This window comes from Cimex lectularius, unplaced genomic scaffold (genome assembly GCF_000648675.2).
Source record: "Cimex lectularius strain Harlan isolate CLEC.00 unplaced genomic scaffold, Clec_2.1 scaffold366, whole genome shotgun sequence".
NCBI lineage: Eukaryota > Metazoa > Arthropoda > Insecta > Hemiptera > Cimicidae > Cimex > Cimex lectularius.
In genome coordinates this window covers 9,764-17,500 of record NW_019393020.1, presented here as the reverse complement: position 1 = coordinate 17,500, position 7,737 = coordinate 9,764, and the positions used below count along the sequence as shown (strand labels likewise).

Genomic DNA, 7,737 nt, shown 5'->3' with positions numbered 1-7,737 from the left:
ATAAAAATTATTTATAATTTTCAAAAATTACCTTCAGTTTAAATACATCCCAGGAGATTATACGAATAAAAACGTTTCGGCGCATTATTTAAAAAAAAACACTACTCTTATGTTAGTTTAAGAACAATTTGTACGCAAGAAAAAACATATTTGAGTAGTTTTTCTAATTATCTAAATAAATTGTAAAAAATATAAGAACCTACCTTCTGGAAATATTGTACCGAAAAAATACAATTAAGCTAAAGGGACACACAGAATTAATTTCTACAAGTTTCCCATTGCGAATTATTTCTTGTATTTTTTTCTTGTATTTCTAGAGATACTTTGCCATATTAATTTTGGTGCAAAAAAAATCTTAAAACTGCTTAATATTTATACGATAATATTGTTAATAATATGTTGTTTTTTTTTTCAGCTATATTTGGGGACCATAGCCGATTTGGAAACGAAACAGCAAAGATCGCTGGATGTGCGAAACTTCTGTTCTCCCAGTCTCGTAAGTATTTTTATTAATTTCTCATTTAAAAAATCTTTAACAACACTTTAAAAATTTAAACAATTTAGGTGATTTTTTAAAGGTTGTCTATGTGCTTAAATAATCCAATGGGTTTTTTCCTTTTCCTGAGTGAATATTTTAACTTAAAAACGACATATTCTAACAAATATATAATTGGTAAAGTTTGTTTGACATTGTGAAAATAGTTTTATTTAAAACATTTGATTAATTTGTACTGTCTTTTGTAGGGCTTTTTTGAGGTCCCTCTCGTTTTTCTTACAATGTCTCCTTTTCTAACTAAATTTAAACTCCCTTCTCGCGTTCTTTGTGTCTGCCTAATTTCGTCTCCATTTAACGCTTTGTTAATTTTTTTTAAAGGAGAAATTTTATTAGAACTAAAAGCGAACAGTAATTTGCCTTAGCGTTGGGCGGAAGGTTTTTACAACAAAAAGTGAACGTGTTGAGCAGCTTTAACGATGTTGCACATCCAGTAGGAACCTTTTACCAAGTTTTAATATTTCACGCTGTTGCTTTTCTCCCGGCTTGACTTCTTTGGGCCAAATTTAAGACGGTAAAAAGCCGCTTTTCTTATAAAAGTCGACGTCATGTTTATATTACTGAACGATTAGTTACGATAAAATAAAAAAATTGGTTTTACTAAAAAACAAGATTACTTTTAAAGACAAGAAAAACAGCCAGTTCCTTAGGCACGTTTTCGCATATTAAATCAACTTCATCAGGACCTTTTTGAGTTCAAACACAGTGAATGTGGATGATTTTTCTAGTCGATAATGAATCGAGTTGAAACGAACAGTTTAAAAACTGTAAAATGAATCTCCCTGGCCCATATTTTGAGGATAATTATTCAGAAATCGTGAGATGAGGTCTGGTGTGATGTAGGTTTCAGAAAAACATTTTCTTTATCACTGTCAACACGACACGCAAGAATGGCACAATTACAGAGAAGACAAACACTTTGAGCCCTGAAGATGATCTCAATAAAGATCGAAACGTTGGCACGATAAAGAAAATGCAGAGACCGCATCTCACGATTTCTGAATAATTATCGATTAACGGTCATCACCACACATTTTCAGTATAATTTAAGTAAATACCATAAAATTACATAAAATTAACTCTTTAATTTTAATCATTAATATTTAAGCGATTTAATAATAATTACGAAATTTTTCAATATTGTGATAACATGATTAATTATGTTTCCTTTTACGGTTTATTTTGTTTATTGGAATGGGTAATGTTTGTTGTGCGATCAACCAGCCTTCATACGATGTTGATTGGGATTCGGTTTGTGGTCTTCAAACATACAATGTTATTATATCAACGCCCAAGCTTTCGACAAGTTTTATTGCCTTCTTCAGGGGATCTACAGAGACATAGGGACATAATCATTTAGACAGTTATAAATTGTATAAATAGTTATAAAATATGAGTTTTTTGTTACTTACAGATACAAAGTCAAATAGTAAACACATTGCACATTACACGATATGTATACAAACAAACTATATACATATATAATAAATAAATAAATAAAAACCTCTTCTTAACAGCCTCTTACATATATAGGCATTTTTTAAAACCAGTAACAATTACTTAATAAATAATATTCTTTTGGTACATAAATATCACAGGCGTTTGACTAGAAAATTGTTTTTATCACGTTATCAGATGGGAGGTTCCCCACACTTTATCACCTAATGATAACAATCATTTCCCACAATTTTTAAAACAAGATCTTAATTTCTAATACATTGGTAATTCTGTTATCACAGCCTGTTATAATATATAAATAAATAAATAACTAAATAAATAAATAGATAAATAAATAAATATGTACGCAAGTATTGTTACGATCTTTTGAGAGAGACCGTATCTTTTTCTAGAATCCCACTGTACATCACACTTAAATTATTCAAATCTGTTTTTAAATTACAGGCCATGTTGTCTTGATGAATAGATATCATTTCCCTCAAAAGTCTACGACCTGTATTTTGTTCAGAAGCCACAATTTTGACTCCATCGAAGTCAAAATTATGTTTCGTAGCGTGTGTATGTTTGGATAGTGCTGTTCCAGGCCTTTCTTCATCATTGCAATCATACTTATGTTGCCGCACACTTTCGGATAAATATTGTTTTATTTGGCCGTAATACACAGTGGGACATTGTGCACATTTAATGCGATACACTACATTCGATTTTTGTAGTAGAGGTTCTTTACATTTAAGTTTTGTGTAAAAATTCTTACCTAGTTTATTGCTAAATTTGTAAACAATTTTTACATCATCTATTTTTCCTTTCAACAGTTTTTTTAACTTGCTTGATGTTCCAACTACATATGTAACTGGTTGATAAAGTTTCCGCTCGACAGTTATATTCTCAACCCTTGTTGCTCTTGTCTTGTTTTCCATTAATCTATTTATTAATGATCTTGGATAACCATTGTCTATTAACATAGAGCGCACTTTTTCCTTGTTCTCACTATGGAAACGATCATCACACAATTTCAGAGCCCTGTCCATGATGTTAAAAACTATGTTAGCTTATTTTGAAAGGAATGGTTGGATGAGAAATGTAGCATCCTATCCGAGCTGGTTGGTTTCCAATACCAGTTAGTTATTAATTTACCATTATCTCTAATGAACAACCTCCCACCTGATAACTTGGCGTTATCGTAATTTTGAGGGAAATGATATCTATTCATCAAGACAACATGGCCTGTAATTTAAAAACAGATTTGAATAATTTAAGTGTGATGTACAGTGGGATTCTAGAAAAAGATAAGGTCTCACTCAAAAGATCGTAACAATACTTGCGTACATATTTATTTATTTATCCATTTATTTATTTAGTTATTTATTTATATATTTTAACAGGCTGTGATAACATAGAATTACCAATGTATTAGAAATTAAGATCTTGTTTTTAAAAATTGTGGGAAATTATTGTTATCATTATGTGATAACGTGGGGAACCTCCCACCTGATAACGTGATAAACACAATTTTCTAGTCAAACGCCTGTGATATTTATGTACCAAAAGAATATTATTTATTAAGTAATTGTTACTGGTTTTAAAAAATGCCTATATATGTAAGAGGCTGTTAAGAAGAGGTTTTTATTTATTTATTTATTATATATGTATATAGTTTGTTTGTATACATATCGTGTAATGTGCAATGTGTTTACGATTTGACTTTGTATCTGTAAGTAACAAAAAACTGATATTTTATAACTATTTATACAATTTATAACTGTCTAAATGATTATGTCCCTATGTCTCTGTAGATCCCCTGAAGAAGGCAATAAAACTTGTCGAAAGCTTGGGCGTTGATATAATTACATTGTATGTTTGAAGACCACAACCCGAATCCCAATCAACATGGAATGGGTAATGTTTTATTTATAAAATACTTTCACATCCTCATTGTATGTTCCTTATTATCCATCATGAAACGGAAAATTTGTTCTTTTGGAATCTGTGATCACATGGTACCTGTCTTGTGTTTGACCCAGAATTTTATATTAAAAATTAATTATATATTTAACCCGTTGTATTAATTACAAGAAATGTGTTTCTAGTTGTCGACGGAATCCTTTCCAACAGATTTTCTCCAATTAATTAATTAAAATTACAGTTTGAAGCTAATATTGGTGAAATTTTCTTTGATGTTACGCACCGTTTGCAATCACGTCGTGTATTACATTTTTGTCATCGGGTTTTAAAATATAATAGTTTTTTGTTTTTTCATTTTTGCTAGTTTTCTAGTTGAGTAAATTCCCTCACAAATTGGATGTTTATTTGACATTCAATTTACCGTTCGTTATTATATTTTTGTTATCTAGTGCAAAAAATAGTAACCATAAATTTATTATTTTATCGTCGATTGGCGCGTTAACATGAATAGGTTTTTGGTCGGGATGTTCAAATAATTTTTGCGTGGCGTTTTCTGTGTCATCTATTTGCGTTACCGGTAGAACGCAGTGTGGTTAGAGTTAGGAGTAGATTAGGTGCGGTTAGGTTAGGTTTGGTAAAGAATCTTTACAAAAAGTAGGGTTAAGAAAGGCCGTGTACGGAGTTAGGATAATAATAGTTGTTTGTTAGGGTTTTCGTATATATCGATCATTTATTGTTTTTGAGTTAAACATTATTGAACGAAATGAATGTGAACATTTGTTCCCTTTTCCTTCTCATTTCTATCGATAGTAGAGTTCTCTCTCTCACTATCTCTCTCTCTCTCTCTCTCTCTCTCTCTCTCTCTCTCTCTCTCTCCCTCTCTCTCTCTCTCTCTCTCTATGTGTGTATATATATATATATATATCTCCCCTTCTATTTTTGTTTATTTTTCTTACTTCCTTTTATTGTCATCTTTCATTTACTTTTTTGATGTTTTCTCTTTTCCTCTCTCTCTCTCCCTCACTCTCCCCTCTCTGTCTGTCTCTCCCTCTCTCTCTCTCTCTCTCTCTATGTGTGTATATATATATATATATATATCCCCTTCTATTTTTGTTTATTTTTCTTACTTCCTTTTATTGTCATCTTTCATTTACTTTTTTGATGTTTTCTCTTTTCCTCTCTCTCTCTCTCTCTCTCTCTCTCTCTCTCTCTCTCTCTCTCTCTCTCTCTCTCTCTCTCGTACGATTGGTCAACAGGTCAACACGTCCTACATCTGCACGTATCATAAATAGAATATTTTAATTCACTTCTCTCCCATTTTCCCCCCTATTTCTTCTTTTGTTCATTATCTTTCTTCCTTTATATTCTCACTCTCTCTCTATTTTTGTTTAACTTTCTTGCTTCTTTCTATTTTCATCTGTCATATACTCTCTCTCTTCTTCTATTTTGTTTATCCTTCTTATTTCTATCTCTCTCTATCTATCAATCTATTTATCTATCTATCTATCTATCTATCTATCTATCTATGTCTTGTAAGAAAGGTCAATACGTTCCCCCCTATTTCTTCTATTGTTCATTATCTTCCTTCCTTTATAATCTCACTCTCTTTCTTTTTATCTATATATCTATCTTTCCCTATATTTTTGTTTATCTTTCCTATTCATCTTCTTCCTATTTTCATATTTCATTTACTCTCTTTAATGTTCTCTTTCTCTTCCTTTCTTTTCCTCTGTTATCAATTCCCTCTTTAACTTTCTTACTTTCTTGTTCTCTCATTCTCCTTTTCCCACTCTTAATTTTTTTATCATGATTCATTTATCCCTCTCACTATCTTTTAATGAGCATCGTTCTCATGCTCCTTTTCTATTTTAATTTTATCACCTTCACCGTTTCGTAAAGATTTTTGACATACGAAAATAACTCAGGATAAACTAGTCTTTTCAATATTTTTGCTCTCTGAACATAGATTGGTTATGATTATATGTGTTAAATTAACTTTTAAATATATGAAAGCTGGTAAAAAATTTGCTCATGCTTGCGATTTTTAACTACTACATCTTTTCGTGTAAATAGGATAATAATGAAAGGCAGGAGCGATTCTGTTCATATTCAGTATGAGACCTTATGCGTTTTCCTTTAAGTTGTAATGCTGAATATTTGTATTTTAACATATTTTCAGGGAGATCATTTGAAAGGAAGTCATGTTTCGTTTTTCCCTTAATAGTTTAAGGAGCACATTTAGAGTAGTCCAATGATGGGAAATTGTTTTAAAAGTATAACTAAAATTATGTTTCATCCGAATGCACTCACAAAAAAGGGGAGTTAACAGGTAAAACAGTGGACCCATAAAGTTGAAACGTTGTTGACATTATTACTGTTTAATATTTAAAAAGAATGCGCATTGTTCGCACGTATCTCTCATTTCTGCTACTCGAGTATGAATGGCGTTTTTTTCCCCAACTGTTTCTTCTCCGTTTAACGTTTAGTATTATCTGCGGCTAGGGGTTAGAACCGAGGTCGAGATGGTTCTCCATTGTTTTGCCCTCCCAGGGGTGACACTTGCCGTTTGTTAAGCCGGGCCGAGAGCCTGCGGTTGCCAGCAGTCAGCACATGGCCGCAGACCGCGCACGCTCGTACATCCCACATGTTTACCATTACTCATTTGCACTGGGTCACGGCTTTTTTATCTTTTTGCTTTTTTCCTTCTCTTTTCATTTTCTAACTCGGGCTTTTTGCCCTTCTTGGCCCTTGCCAAGAGATCCCGGGCTCCTTTCTGGGCAGACAGTTTGATCTCTATTAGCTTAATAACTCATCGTGACGGAGTTTTTTTTTACTCTAATGAAATTTAATTTTACAAAAGACTTTTCTTTGCCTTTTTTACACTTAAAAAACACATAACAATATTTTAAATACCGTTAATATCGAAAAATTGCTTTAATAATCAGAATAATAGTACTAAAACAAGGCAATCTTTAATGTTAAATATTTCATATTAAAAGATGTATAGATTTTTAAATGAATATAAACCATTGCAAGTAAAGTTTTATTAAACAAAATATGAAAAAATCAGTCTTAAAACTATGATTACGCACTGGGTAGCTAGTGCACAAAACCAAATTCAATAGAGACCCTAGAGATCTTAAAAATGGAAGCAAAAGGATACAAGGCAGGGCAAAAAATTTTGAACTTGAAAGCTATACAACTATACAAAGCAATCAGGTAAAATTAAACTGTTGAAAGTTTATAACTATATCGTGGTACACTACAGAACAAGAAAAAGCTGATATTTCTCGGAGGTTTTAGAGCTGCAATTGACGCCGAAAGAACTAGAAACCGACAAAAATTCAAACATAGGATCATAAGACGACCTCATAGTAAGGATCGCAGAAGACAAGCAGGATAAAATCTTGATACCACAAAAAAAAGACATTTTGAAAATTTGAAAATTTCATTTCGTTTTTAGAAACTTGGTGTTTTTTCTTATGTTCAATTTTGTACCAAAGAGTGTTTTTTGTTTGCTTTGTGTTAATTTGATTATGTTCAATCGAAGTTTTTACGATCTTAATGACTAATTTTCTTATGCCATTTGTAATAGATCAAATTTTTTTATCAATTGGACATTAATTTTTCACTGTGTCAACTGACAATAGAGCCAACGAGAAATATGTATCTATATANGAGAGAGAGAGAGAGAGAGAGAGAAAGAGAGAGAGAGAGAGAGAGAGAGAGTGACAGAGAGATTGACTAACGTTTTATTTATTAAAATACACGGAAAAGTTACGTCTGTAGGACCTTTCTTACACTTAACGCGCAATTAGGATTAT

At 31.7% G+C, this 7,737-nt stretch overlaps 1 long non-coding RNA gene across 1 annotated transcript in view; it reads left to right on the top strand.

The window, feature by feature from the left end:
• The window catches only part of LOC112128053, a 126,645-nt gene extending 126,149 nt beyond the window's left edge, over nt 1-496 (top strand). Inside the window, exon 3 of the long non-coding RNA XR_002910843.1 lies at nt 416-496. This is a non-coding gene — a long non-coding RNA (uncharacterized LOC112128053). The remainder of the gene's footprint in view (nt 1-415) is intronic.
• Nucleotides 497-7,737: the final 7,241 nt, after the last annotated feature.